This window comes from Cydia splendana, chromosome 11 (genome assembly GCF_910591565.1).
Source record: "Cydia splendana chromosome 11, ilCydSple1.2, whole genome shotgun sequence".
Classification (NCBI taxonomy): domain Eukaryota; kingdom Metazoa; phylum Arthropoda; class Insecta; order Lepidoptera; family Tortricidae; genus Cydia; species Cydia splendana.
This window is the reverse complement of record NC_085970.1, coordinates 20,042,492-20,058,284: the sequence shown is the minus strand read 5'-3', so window position 1 is coordinate 20,058,284 and position 15,793 is coordinate 20,042,492.

The following is a 15,793-nucleotide window of genomic DNA, read 5'->3' as shown; positions in this document are numbered from 1 at the left end:
ACTAACGAGAATTCGGACAAACAATACATTATGACTAACTATTTAGGAAACAATAGAGACCCATATCTCAATTATTTAGCCGGCGAAGTCAATAACGACGCATATTCTTAATATGTATTGAACTTTGCTCTCATTTCACATTTATGTTTTTCATGAGATACTTAATTAGAGCAAGGTAACGCTACGATTTTGATGGCACACACAGTGCAAGTGTTATTTATACGTCATAATTTCATATAAGTTTGACGTGTGCTATCGAAATCGTTGCAGACTTATCTTGGTCTAATTCTACCTACGTGTTGAACTTCTGGAACATAGTTGTGGGTAGTTAAACGGTAGTAATAAAACATTATTGATGTCAATTTTAATATAGTGTCATGGAATGAAAGTTTTAATCACTACATCTTATAAAACAAAGTCTCCCGCCGCGTCTGTCTGTTTGTGTGTTTGTATGTTCGCGATAAACTCAGAAACTAAACGGATTTTCATGCGGTTTTCACTTATCAAGGAAGGTTTAGGTGTATAATTTGTTTAGGTTTACCCGTGCGAAGCCAGGGCAGGCGGCTTAGCACGGTCGCGTTTTTATCCCTTGTCACCATGCCTGTCACGTTCTAACAAGTATGTAAGTGCGAAAGGGACGCGCATAGTGATAGTCGATAAAAATGGAACCGTGCTGAGCCCGCAGGTCGCTATAGTAATCTATAAACCAACTACATTTTTTTTCTATGTCGAACGGGTAACATGTCAGTGTATAGTTATGTAAGTTTCGACCTTCTAAATGGGTTTATGTTAGGTATATTAGCGGCCTATTGATCCACCATCGGCCGATAAAATAGGGAACTGACCTTATCAGTCTATCTATTGTAATAGTGGTAATCCTACGAGTAAGTATATACCGGGGGCGTGGGTATGTTACATTTTTATTATTCTTTAAAGATGAGCTGTCTGATGGGATGGGTTTCCGATGAAGATAAAAATTTGCATACGTATGTAAGTCGGGTGACAATGCAATATTATGGTAACATCGAGCTGATCTGATGATGGTGACAGGAGGTGGCCATAGGTACTCTATGATAAAACAACGTAATCTAACCATGTTTGGGGTTTTTAGAATTGTCTCGACGAGTATTAGTTGCCTGTGGAAAGAAAAGTACAGTCAGCGATAAAAGCTTGCACCAAAAATTTAATTTTCGCCAAAAACTTATTGTAACTTCGAGGATTTTTTTAGCACGAATTAATATAGAATAGGGAATTCTATGAAAAAACCAAGTATTGCGTAGAATTCCAATAAACAGTGTTTTGAAATTTATTGGTCAATGACAATATGATTGACTCCCACCGCCGTCAACGAGGCGAGCAAGACCCCGACAAACATGGATGGTCACTATATATAGGGACTTAAATAAATCAAAAATACCAGCCCAGACGACCCGGGACAGACAGTCCTGGCGAAGAATTACTAGGAGAGCCGACCCCAAATGATGGGACTAAGGCTAGGAAGAAGAAGAATGACAATATGATTGATTGACATTTTCTTTGACTAAACATGATGTATAGTCGCCATCAGAAATATCGCAGCGGCCGAGGTGTTCAATAATGTCTAAACACGCACTAACGCCTTGACAATAGAGGCATGTTCAGATATTTATGGCTTGGCTGCTCTGATGTCTCTGTTGGCGACTATACGCACTACTATCTCAGGGCCAAACAGAATCTTGTCAGGCATTACATAGGTATAATTTGTTTATTTTTAAAGGCGTATCCAGATTAGTCAATTTTTCGCCAATCTGATTCAATTGCCCGATCGAATCAGGACGTGCGGACGCAAACGCCAATTTGGCTCGCCTAATTCAACCGCCGATAACGACCGATATTACCGATAAAATGAGATGCGGACGCAAGAATACCAATTTGTGACGCCAGTATTTTCGTTCTGAGGCATTTTTTCAATTTGGAGGGCTCTAATATCACCATAAATCTAAAATTGGAGATTGACGCCAATTTCATTTCTGATCGAATCGACCGATTTAATCAGTCCCGTCTGGATACCACTTAAGTTTTAACTTCATAAGGGTATTCCTACTATTCCTATACCTACTTATACAAAACGCACTGGAAGCGGCCACGGGCCACGCACACATGTGTATCGTAATAAACCAGCGACCCGCTGACCCAGCAGCGGCCCTGGAACCGGCGATGTGCAGCAATTTAAATTGCCTGCTCGCGAACCTTTTTAAACGTATAAGTAGCACAAAATAATAGTATTATCACACAGAACCACAGACGCTTGCGCAGTGACGCTTACGCTTAAAAATAACTAGCGACCCGCCCCGGCTTCGCACGGTTAACAAGTTACACACTTAAGAGCCCATCAACGTGCACACTAGCGCCACTGCTAATTAATCGTGATTATTTAAATTTAACGACAGGTATTTAATAAGGGGGCCGCTACGTACTGTATTGTGTATTTCAGTACCTTTTGAATACATCAAACTAGTTTTTATGTTGCTGAATTAATCGAACGAGGACCTTTTTTTAAATTAGCAGTGGCGCTAGTGTGCACGTTGATGGGCTCTTAAACCTTTCTCAAGAATCACTCTATCAATATGTGAAAACCGCATGAAAATTCGTTCAGTCGTTTTTGAATTTATCGCGAACATACATACACACAAACAGACAGACGCGGCGAGGAACTTTGTTTTATAAAGTGTACTGATTGAACACAGTTCATGTTTCCATAAAAAATCTTAACAGCGCGAAGTAGAAGTATTATAACTACATCTAGCGGGTAATTGGATAATTAACTCATTGCAAATCAAACTGGGAATTGCAACGGTTGAATAATCTGGAGCCCACTGAAGGTAAAATTTCTAGCGCAACAAAATGCATGGCATTTGCTCTCCTATCTAACTGCATTTCGTAACATAAATTCAAAGCACTCGTCGAAATCTCAGGAACATTAGTGCAAAAAGCGTTCAATTTATACGGAGCGGCGCACGTACCATACGGATTTATGTTAAAATGTGTAACAGAATTCAACGAATTCCTGCCTTTCGAGACTTTAGTGTTTACTTTTTGCATTTCACTACCATTTTAAATTTAGCTTAATACCTACCATTTTGTGCGCGGTACATACATTTCGTTTTTGTAAATTGCTATAGCTTAAAATTTTCTTAAAAAACATTAAAGCTAATAATGTAGACGCAGGGGCAACACAAAATAAATTATTGTGGTGAAAACTTACGAGGAGGGCTGACGCCAAGTGATATGGGAACATAGCCAGGAGAAAGGAGAAGAAGCTATAGCTAAAAATTCATTTTATCCTTTTGTTGATTTTCATACATTTCATCAAGATTTTTTGGACCGTATGGCGTACAAATTCATACAACTGACAGAAATATTATATTTGTAGAATAAGTTACACAAATATTAACAAACTCTTCTTAGTTGTCAATTCGGTTATATGTTTTTTTTTATGTTTTTATGTTTTTACCTCAGAATTCCGTCATTTCTCGACCGATTTGGAAAATTATTTTTTGTTTGACAGGATATTACAAATTGGTTCCATTTTTGTCAAAATTCAGTTCTGATGAAGGCATAATATTATATATGTATAAGGAATCGAAGGAACTCCTTTAATATTATACATTTCAGCAAATCATGCATTCAATTTACATTTTTTTTTCACAATCCATAAATCCCGCGGGAACAATATAGGCCTTTGTCCTTCAGTACACCTGCATGAAATAAGGTATTTCTCGAGCAAGTGTATGAAAATAATTTTAATTAAATTTCAAACTGTTTTGTCAAGCCGGGATTTTTTCTAATCAAGATTAATCATGAGACAGGTAAAGAAGAATCTATATTTACTTTTATACAGTTTTGAATAAGATAAGTACTGTGATAAATTTAGACGTCTCAACAAGCACTTCAGTGAAGCCTTCATTTACGTCATCAAGAGAAAAGTGTAAAGAACAGGTACTCTCAAGGGGATCCCTTTGTTTTCCATAAAGTTTTAAATAATAATGTATCGTTTGTCATATTATCGTTAGTCATAAAACTGAAACCGTTAACTTTTCAGGAGATAGGTTAGGTTAGGTTTGTTTTATGACAATCCTGAAAAGTTACGCTTTTCTGAGAAAAATCAATTATGACTAACGAAAATTCGGACAAACAATACATTATGAATTAAAACTATTTGGGAAATAATAGAGACCCACTTTCAAGATTTATGTATAGGTAATACTAATGTAATGGTAAATCGACACGAGTTCCAAATTACCTTTTCGCACGTGTATTGTACAACGTTTTACAGTACATTTGTGGCCGTTTAAATTTTCGACATACGTACGTACGTAACCTATACCTATACTCGTAGTGCTAGTTACCGCACTAGGGCGGTAAATTAGCACCATATGTACTGTAAATTTATAATTTTACAAAATGTACTTAGTATTTAAGTCGATTATTCATTGATAATATTGAATACTTGACGATTCATTAGCAATATTAGCATATGAAGTAATCTCCTTGAAAAAGCCATATAATACCTATACATGTAAAGCATATTTAGTACGATTTTTAGTTCTTGAACCTACTTCTTTCTCAAGTCAAATCGGCCCAGCATCATATTACTTATAATTGTAACTATACACCTAAACCTTCCTTAATAATCTCTACTGATAGGTATAAACCGCATGAAAATCCGATCAGCAGTTTTTGAGTTTATCGCGAACATACATATAAACAGACAGACGCGGCGGGGGTCTTTGGTTTATAAGGTGTAGCTTAGTGACGTAAGTAATGTATTATTTATGTATTATTTTTATCAAACTATGTATTACTAATAAAGCATTTGAAATGATAAACTGTCCCATAACATCGCCAAAAATCAACGGTCTCGCTGAGTCTCATCCATTTTACTGCACAAATATTTGTAAATTCTACCTAATTTTTGAAGTGAAAACTTCTTTAGCGGCGCTGTGAACTTTTTTATTGTACTTGCAATTCGTTGCGTTTTTTTTGCGTTGGTAAATAAATATATCATATATATAAAATATCTTTTTATTTATTTATTTTTATAAGCGTGTTATCACAGATCTGTGGACCAAACGCGATCAAGCTGCACCCGTCAATAACCGAGGTCCGATGGCCGACAGATCGACAGAATTGCACAACTTTCTTAATAAAATGTAGGGAGCACATGTGGCGCCATTATTTGATTTCGCGTCCCTCAAGTGGCTCAAGTACGCAGATACGTAAATATTAGTAACACTAGGTATATAACGGCCTGTGTTTGATGCGTTATGTCCAGTGGCGGATTTTAGTCTTTGCCTCTCTAGGCCCTGTAGTAAGTACCGTAAAATGGGGTGAGTAAGTATTGCGAGGAAAGTCGGGTTATGAATGGGGAGAGAAGGGATGACAGGGGGGTGAGATGGTTTTTAAAGGCTACTGCTACCTAAATAATGTATTCCTATTACAAATGGAGCTATAGTAATATTCATAATAAAAAAAATCGATTCAACAACGTTTCAAAATCACCTTTTGTATGAAATCCCATCTCACCCCAACTACGAGGACCTACGGGGTGAGGAGGGATTTTGTGTTTATCGTTAAAGTTATGACATGGAACTGGGTACCTAAAATCATAAAAAAACTAAAATACAAACGGCCGCCATTTGCCCAGCAGTGGGACATTATAACGGGCTAAGGGGAATAAAAGTAGGTAGGTATTTATGAAATTATATTTACAGCTAGGAAATAAATCATTATTATTTTATGGAAAATGTATTAGGTGTTGTTGTTAAGTAGTCGGTACTCGCTAGTCACACTACTATATGTTAAGTGGTATATTGGCGCGACAAATGCATCTCGTAAGGCTTCGATATCCACTCGTAATGCGCTTACGCCTAATTGTTCCCGTTCACATCATACTATCATACTCTATTTCTGTTCAGATCAACGGACTAAAATAAATACTTATATAGAAGTCTAGTACTCAAAAAAGCCGACCGAGTGCGAGTCGTACTCGCGTTCCAAGGGTTCCGTACATAAAGGTTTCTGGCCGAAGGGTGTGATATTTCGGCGGTTCCGTGGGAATCTGCCGAATCCTGCACCAGAGCAAGTGACGCCGCAACAGAAAACTGCGTCACGAAAATGATTTAATTAGTATTTAAGTTTTTTATTATTGTATATATGTCGTAGGCCGATCGTACGATCAGGCAGATCGTAATGTTCCTGTGTAATGTTTTGACGATAGTCACATTAACTCAATATATAGGTAGGATAGGTTCGTTAGGTTGCTTCAGATGCCCGAAGGGCAAACTGCCCAGAAATAGGAGCCCCGCCTAGCGGGGCTCCGTCGACTCAGGGAAGGAGTCAAAGATTTTCACGTTTCACGATATGCCTGATCTTACGATCGGCCGCCGACATATATATATGTTAGTTTGTAAGGTATGTATCTATACGGACAGACAGACAGACGCACGAGTGATCCTATAAGGGTTCCGTTTTTTCCTTTTGAGTTACGGAACCCTAAAAAAGCCGACCAAGTGCGAGTCAGACTCGCGCACATAGGGTTCTGTACCATTACGCAAAAAACGGCAAAAAAATCACGTTTGGTGTATGGGAGCCCCACTTAAATATTTATTTTATTTTATTTTTAGTACATATTTGTTGTTATAGCGGCAACAGAAATACATCATCTGTGAAATTTTCAACTCTCTAGCTATCACGGTTCATGATATACAGCCAGGTGACAGACAGACGGACAGTGGAGTCTTAGTAATAGGATCTCGTTTTTACCCTTTGGGTGCGGAACCCTAAAAATTACCCCACGAGTATTGTGCCGCGCAGGTTTACAACATCAAATTCAATTAGAAACGTCACTTTTGACAGTGACAGATTATTTTCATAACGAATCCAGATCAAATTCATAACCTGATACCTGCATTACAACCAGTGGCCTATTTTATAAAGCTACAAGTTACAATTTACAAGCGGAAGTCTCGTTCTAACACATAGGGTTAGAAAGAGACTTCCGCTTGTAAATTGTAACTTGTAGCTTTATAAAATAGGCCACAGGATACGCCTCAAAGTGTAGGTATATTTACATTTTACGTACTTACAAATCAAGTGCTACTGTGCTACGCCGTATGTAGCTACGTCGTAGCGGTTGCTACGAAAGTTCGTTTATCTGTATTCCTATGCCTATTTATTCGATGCATCTATTAAGAGCCAACGGGAGTGGTCATTTCTCCATACAAACGTACTCCTCGTTTACCTCCGTGGTTTTTGAAGCTAGAGCAATGATTTTTTCAACACAGATTAATATTGTCAATATCTGTGTCGGACCGTTTTGCTTTTTTTGATATTTTTGTTTTTTAAGGCGCTAGAGCCCTTCAAAAATGGCCAAAATGGCCTAATTGACTATGCCGCAATGAGAGGCGTGGCATTCAAAACTGATATCAATTAGCCAAAAAAGCAAAACGGTCCGACACAGATAATTTCATAATCATTTAGATTTCCAAATTTGGTTACGATTGATTAAGTTTTGGAGGAGGAAACAGAGGAGTACGAAACCTCGATTTTTGAGATTTTTACGCAGTATTTTTCGCCTTGTCCTTATCGCACTACTTTTAGGTGCCGCTTCCGTTAGCGAGACGGGTATATTTACCTAAAATATTTAAAACTCAGCTCCTGTTTCATCTTAAAGTGTGTGGAGAAAGAGTATAAGAAGAGCCGACCCCAGATAATGGGAAAAGGCTTAGGTGGAATATTACTGTAATTTATTTTTGTAAACCTGTGTTGTGTACAATAAAGTGATTACTACTACTACTAATATTATTTGGTCGATCAAAAAGGACCCACCAGTACCATAAAACACTATAATATTGCCCTTTCAACTTAACTTTGCCCACCGCGTCACAGTTCAGTATAAGCGAAACCATAACTTTTATACTAAATAACTATATATAACTTGAAAGTAGTTACAGATACACTTTCTTCACTTTTTCTGAAAGTAAAGAAAGTGTACCTGTAACTACTTTTAAGTTATTTCGCTTGTACTGAACTGTGACGCGGTGGGCAAAGTTATGTTGAAAGGGCAATGTTAGTGTTTTACGGTATATTATATACCTACACGCTCCTAAGTGTTACGTAACTGCAAAACCTAAATAAATCCAACCCACGACACATTGATTCCACTTAAAAAGCTGTCAAAACCGCCGAGCTATGAAACGAGTCCAAAAACTCACTGCAAAAATACTGGCACAAAACGAATGGAATTTTGAGCGAATTTAAAAAATATCATATCCTTCGCGAGCGCGTTTTAAAATAAACCTTTTTACATAGTAATAAAGTTGAGGTTTGCAGTTGTAACCGTTGTAAGGTATTCGAAATTTTGTTCTATTTAAAAACGTCATATCTTTCATGAGGACAGCTTTAAAATCAACCTTACTGGTATTGTAATTGCGTCGAGATTACGTTGAAGTGTAAGCGTTATTGGGTATTCGAATTTTAGTTCCAGTTATAAAATGTTATATCTCTCACGAGTGTACTGTGTAGAAGTCTACCTTAATGCATGGTGATAAAGTTGAAATTGGGGTGTGGACGAGGTAGGGTTTAGCATTCGGGCTTGCATGCAAAGCCTAGTTGGGACTATCGGATAGCTGTTTGTAGAGTCGCAGTGACAGCGGGTGCAAAATAAAGCATTTTTTTGTTCGGTACTAAAAATAAAAATAGTTGGAATTTAGGTTTGCTTCTCTATCCAATACAGTATAGCCCAATCTGATATCATATCCTCGTCAAGCAATATTTAAATATATGTCGTAAATGATATATATTATATTATATAGTAAATCAGAAGTCCAAACCCTAGTAGCATTTTCGTTGGGGCCCACGGTGCCAACGGTAGGGAAAACGTTGGGATGAGGTTCGTTCCGTAGCCAACATTAATTTTGTATTGGCCCACCATCGCATTTACCAACATTCGCTGTGGCACAGATGCCCAACAATGGGCCTTTGTGTATTTTGGTACCGTTGGCTAAACAACGATAATATTCGTTGGCCCAATGATGACATATATCGCATTTACCAACATTGGGTGTGGACGAGGTAGGGTTTAGCATTCGGGCTTGCATGCAAAGCCTAGTTGGGACTATCGGATAGCTGTTTGTAGAGTCGCAGTGACAGCGGGTGCAAAATAAAGCATTTTTTTGTTCGGTACTAAAAATAAAAATAGTTGGAATTTAGGTTTGCTTCTCTATCCAATACAGTATAGCCCAATCTGATATCATATCCTCGTCAAGCAATATTTAAATATATGTCGTAAATGATATATATTATATTATATAGTAAATCAGAAGTCCAAACCCTAGTAGCATTTTCGTTGGGGCCCACGGTGCCAACGGTAGGGAAAACGTTGGGATGAGGTTCGTTCCGTAGCCAACATTAATTTTGTATTGGCCCACCATCGCATTTACCAACATTCGCTGTGGCACAGATGCCCAACAATGGGCCTTTGTGTATTTTGGTACCGTTGGCTAAACAACGATAATATTCGTTGGCCCAATGATGACATATATCGCATTTACCAACATTGGCAGTGGCAGTGATGCCCAACAATGGGCCTTTGTGTATTTTGCTACCGTTCGCTAAACAACGATAACATTTGTTGGCCCAATGGTGACGAATACCGCATTTACCAACATTGGCTGTGGCACGGATGCCCAACAATGGGCCTTTGTTTATTTTGGTAACGTTGGCTAATCGACGATATCATCCGATGGCCCAATGACGACAAATATCGCATTTACCAACATTGGCTGTAGCATTGATGCCCAACAATGGGCCTTTGTGTATTTTGGTAACGTTGGCTAATCAACGATATCATCCGATGGCCCAATGATGACAAAAATCGCATTTACCAACATTGGCTGTGGCACTGTTGCCCAACAATGGGCCTTTGTTTATTTTGGTAACGTTGGCTAATCAACGACATCATCCGATGGCCCAATGACGACAAATATCACATTTACCAACATTGGCTGTAGCATTGATGCCCAACAACGGGCGTTTGTTTATTTTGGTAACTTTGGCTAATCAACGATATCATCCGATGGCCCAATGACGACAAATATCGCATTTACAAACATTGACTGTAGCATTGATGCCCAACAATGGGCCTTTGTGTATTTTGGTAACGTTGGCTAATCAACGATATCATCCGATGGCCCAATGATGACAAATATCGCATTTACCAACATTGACTGTGGCACTGATGCCCAACAATGGGCCTTTGTTTATTTTGGTAACGTTGGCTAATCAACGATATCATACGATGGCCCAATGACGACAAATATCGCATTTAACAACATTGGCTGTAGCATTGAGGCCTAACAATGGGCCTTTGTGTATTTTGCTACCGTTCGCTAAACAACGACAACATTCGTTGGCCCAATGGTGACGAATACCGCATTTACCAACATTGGCTGTGGCACGGATGCCCAACAATGGGCCTTTCTGTATTTTGGTATGGTTGGCTAGTCAAAGATATCATCCGATGGCCCAATGATGACAAATATCGTATTTACCAACATTGGCTGTGGCACTGACGCCTAACAATGGGACTTTGTGTATTTTGGTACCGGTGGCTAATCAACGATATCATCCGATGGCCCAATGATGACAAATATCGCATTTACCAACATTGACTGTGGCACTGATGCCCAACAATGGGCCTTTGTGTATTTTGGTAACGTTGGCTAATCAACGATATCATACGATGGCCCAATGACGACAAATATCGCATTTACCAACATTGGCTGTAGCATTGAGGCCTAACAATGGGCCTTTGTGTATTTTGCTACCGTTCGCTAAACAACGATAACATTCGTTGGCCCAATGGTGACGAATACCGCATTTACCAACATTGGCTGTGGCACGGATGCCCAACAATGGGCCTTTGTGTATTTTGGTAACGTTGGCTAGTCAAAGATATCATCCGATGGCCCAATGATGACAAATATCGTATTTACCAACATTGGCTGTGGCACTGACGCCTAACAATGGGCCTTTGTGTAATTTGGTACCGGTGGCTAAACAACGATAACATTTGTTGGCCCAGTGAGCACAAATATCGCATTTACCAACATTGGCTGTGGTACTGATGCCCAACAATACCAGTTGAGTTTGCTTGTGGCGTCACTAGATGGCGTTACTGTCTCCAAACATCGAAGTTATAGTTATTTTCTCGATTATTCCGGATATAATCATAATATTTTTTTAAAGTAACTTATAAATCTAATAGCTATAACTATAAAATTTATACAAAAAATTTAAAAAATTGTATTTTACCAACATTTTCTCAATTTAAATCTCAAAAAACATAAATCTCGCTTACGAAGTTTCGAAGTGCGGTTAGTATATATACAAATTAGAGTGTATAGTAAGTGTACTTGCTTCGGCAGTACATATACTAAAATTGGAACGATACAGAGAAGATTAACAACAACTGCTGCCTAGCCTTAGGGCTTTCATGTGGATACAACCAATGCCTACCGTAGTGTAATTGTAATATTTATCAGCAAAGGCCCAACGTCGTATTACACAACCACTTACTTAACGTAGGGTAACTGTAGGACTCGTAAACAAAAGCCCATTACATAATTAGACTGTAGGCACACTATAAATTACACAACTATTTACCTACGTTAGTATTGTAAGAATCCTACACAAGGCCCAACGTTAAAGTTACAATGTTGGCCCTTTGTGGGACAAGCTGTGTTGGGCCTTCAACCTGGTGCACGACTACCTACCGACCTACCTGACTTGCCGTTGGGTAATTGTTGAATTTGCAAACAGAAGCACAACGAAAAAATGGCCCTTTTTTATTTTTTTGCAGTTGGCCCTACAGCAAGCCATACGGCCAAATGTAACAATTAGCCAACCATCAAACAAATGTGTATAGGCCCAACCACGGCCCAACCAAAACCACCACCGTTGAATAATTGTATGATTTATTTAAATAGGCCCAACGAAAAAATTACTCTAATGGCCCTCTGTTGGGAATCTTCGGGAGGGCCTTTGTCGAGGGCCCTCCAGCAAATCGTACGGCCAAATGTAACAATTAACCAACCATCAAACAAATGTGTATAGGCCCAACCACGGCCCAACCAAAACCACCACCGTTGAATAATTGTATGATTTATTTAAATAGGCCCAACGAAAAAATTACTCTTATGGCCCTCTGTTGGGAATCTTCGGGAGGGCCTTTGTCGAGGGCCCTCCAGCAAATCGTACGGCCAAATATAACGGTTGCCCAACTAATACGTAAACAAAGGCCCAACAAAATCCCTACAAGAAAATGCTATTAGGGAATTGAAGGTTTGCCAGCGAGCAACGGAGCGTAGCATTCTAGGTATCACAAGGACGGATCGCATCCGAAACAATACACTGAGCTCCAGAACACGCATAGCTGACGTAGGCGAGAAGACCGTGGAAATCAAGAGGCTGCCTTTGCCCAGCAGTGGGACACTATAATAGGCTATTAAGTATTATATACAGGGTGTCCGCAGCCATTGGACAAAGCCGAAATGTACATATGCATTAGGGTATGTAGAACCAATATACAAAGTATCATAACAATCGGTGTAGCGGTTACGAAGAAATTAACAGATTACGATTTTTTTACTTTGGAGCAACCTGTATGTGTTAGTAGCTCCTGAGTTAATAAATAGTATGAAACCTTCTTCGACCGTTTTGATTATCTTTTTTATTTATGACATTACTAAGATTCTGACTTGTGACAAATGTCATCATTGCCGTACATTTTCAAACAAATTGTCAAAAGCACTGCCAATGATTAATACAGTATGTTTCTTTTTGTTGTCGATTATTGGAAATAACTTTTGTTTGATAATTATTTTTTTTATTATTGTTCTAATTAAAAAAATATTACCGTTAGAGCATTTCTGAGAAGTAACCCTACGTGGGATTTCAGGGTTTGTCCAATGGCTAATTGTATATAGTAAGGATTGTGTTAAATAGAATGAAATGAAATGAAAGAAATGAAAAGAATTTATTTGACACAACAATCTTAAGATTAACAGATATTAAATACCTATAAGACATGGTGTTGTTTTGACAATAGATAATACCCGCGCTTACTGGCCCGCGCCCCTATCGCCGTCCATCCACTCGACATCATTTCAATCGGATTACTTACGTCAAAAACCGCTTATTGATTTATTCAACGTATTTGGACACGGCGAGCCTCCGGTTTCGAGTTCAAGCTGAATCGAAGAATTTAATTTCAGTTCCATTTCGTACCTTGTCACAGTGACAATCAATGTAAAAGTCGCCAGGGACTTCATACTCTTGTTTTTCTTTTCCATTTCGGGTTTCACGGGCCTATAAATCCCGGTCTTTTGATAGGCTTGCGTGGGGATATAGATCCAACACGTAGAGGCCCCTTGGAGAGCTTTAATGTCATGTAGAACGCCTGCTGGAACCCGTTCACAGGCGCAACAATTCTCTTGTCATTATTATTATTATTATTAATTCTTTATTTCAGATAAATTGTATCCATAGAATTGTTAGTTTGGCTTATGACTACGTTAGTTACTTACTACTACTACTACATTAAATACTATTTAATTATTATTAGGTCAATGACAAGTTACTGAAATTAAAACCCCTGACCGCACCAGGGATAGGCTATCGTCTTCGTCAAATTCTCATGTCTGAGAGTCGCTTTATTTTTTTTAGGCAAACGAGCAGACGCATCGCCTGTTACCGTCGTCGAGAGTAGGCCAAAGGCGCCATCGCTCGAAAAGATGGCGTCATATTTTTGGCCTATCGTCGAGTAGATGGCGACTTTTTGACATTTAACAAATTTAACAAATATCAGTGAAAAAATATGGGTCAAAGTTAAACTTTGACAATATTCCCCTATTTCAAATTCTCTTTGCTACTAATATAGAAACGTGGATACTTATGTTAGGGAACCGACTGTATTCCACATACTCGTATTACATAATTATGCAATACATCACTACACCTTATAAAACAAAGTCCCCCGCCGCGTCTGTCTGTTTGCGATAAACTCGAAAACTACTGAACGGATTTTCATGCGGTTTTCACCTATCAATATTGTTTCTTGAAGGTTTAGGTGTATAATCTGTTAAGGTTTAGTGTAACCCGTGCGAAGCCGGGGCGGGTCGCTAGTTCTCTTATCCTCTAGCCGCTCAGAGACCTATAAAAAGGTCTCCTGTTCCATTCTAATTTGAACTTTGTGTTGACAAAATAAAATTTCATTTTGCTTGGCAAGGCTTGACGTATGGGCGGCTAGAGTTTATAAGAAGCAGTTTAGGTACCCGGGCCCGTTGCAGCAGGATCGACGACCCCTCGACCCACTTTCAGGACGCACCGCCCCGGCCACAAGATGCCTGGGTGTAACTAGACTACCGGCGCGATTCGGGAAATGAATTAGAGATTAACTAGATACGATATAGTAAATATATGTGACGCTCCACGGCAAAAGGTACCTTATGGCGGCTGGCGCCGCGATTCGGGAAATGAATTAGAGATCCACTAGATATGAAATAGTAAAGATATGTGACGTTCCGGGGCAAAAGTTACCTTATGGCGGCTGGCGCTTACGTCGCATAGCGCCGCAATATTATTCGAGCGGCGTTAATAATAGCGTAAGCGCCAATCTGTACTATTTCATATCTAGTGTATCTAATTCATTTCCCGAATCGAGCCGTACTTGTGCCCGCGGCCAGTCGTGGCTCACTCCGCGATTTCATCGCTTTGCTACAGGTAGCTAAAAGTACATCCATTCCACACCAATTTTGGTGGCTAGCCATAAGCCGCGCGTGGCGTTGTCGCCACCTAGCGGCCATATCTGTCCTGATCGTAACAGACGCGTTTTGTTAGAGAGTGAGTCTTCTGTACCTAGTACTATTATTTATTCTGTGCCGCGGCTTTGCTTACAGTAGATACAGTCAGCAAGGTAGCGGATCATAAGCATAAGTAAGCATCTACCATTTTTTAAAACATTAACGAAAAGAGTCTTTTGATGCTAACTGTACATGTTGAAGAAAGTTTTCAGAACGGTTGTAAAGTTCCCAGAAACTTTTTGCAGCAAAATACATTTCATGGAAAGTTACAGGAAAAATTACGTAATTTTAGAATCAAGACTATTTTAGACTCAAGGCATTCGTTTTATGTCGCTAATCCTGCTTAAAAAAAATAGGCAGCTATTTCTATTTAATTAAAATCGGTCAGACGCTTGAAACGTTTAAATAATAAGAGTCAAAAAAAGAGAAATAATATGACATAAAATGTATTGGGATAACTTTGAATGCGGGATAGATTTAGATTTAGATTTATTTATTTCATAATATGAAATTACAATATAATTTATTTCACACTAATCTATACGAATTTATATTATGATCGTCAGGTAGGAAAATAACAATTGATTATAATTATACAAATGTCAAGCAATACACAATTTAAAAACCATTATAAGCAATCGATTTACTAACTAAATTATTAACAATGTCAAATAATATAAAAGAAAAACAATGTCAATATGGCTAAGCTAAGCACGGATATCTCATAATGATCGTCAAATTAAAATAAAATAAAATAAAATGAATAACAGGTCAAACAGGATAATTTGTTATATTGCAAATACCTACTAAACTAGAAGCACTTTCTATTGTAGCAACAGTTAGCAAGATGCCTTGGTAAGCATTGCAGGCGGCCTAGCCAAGGTGACAAT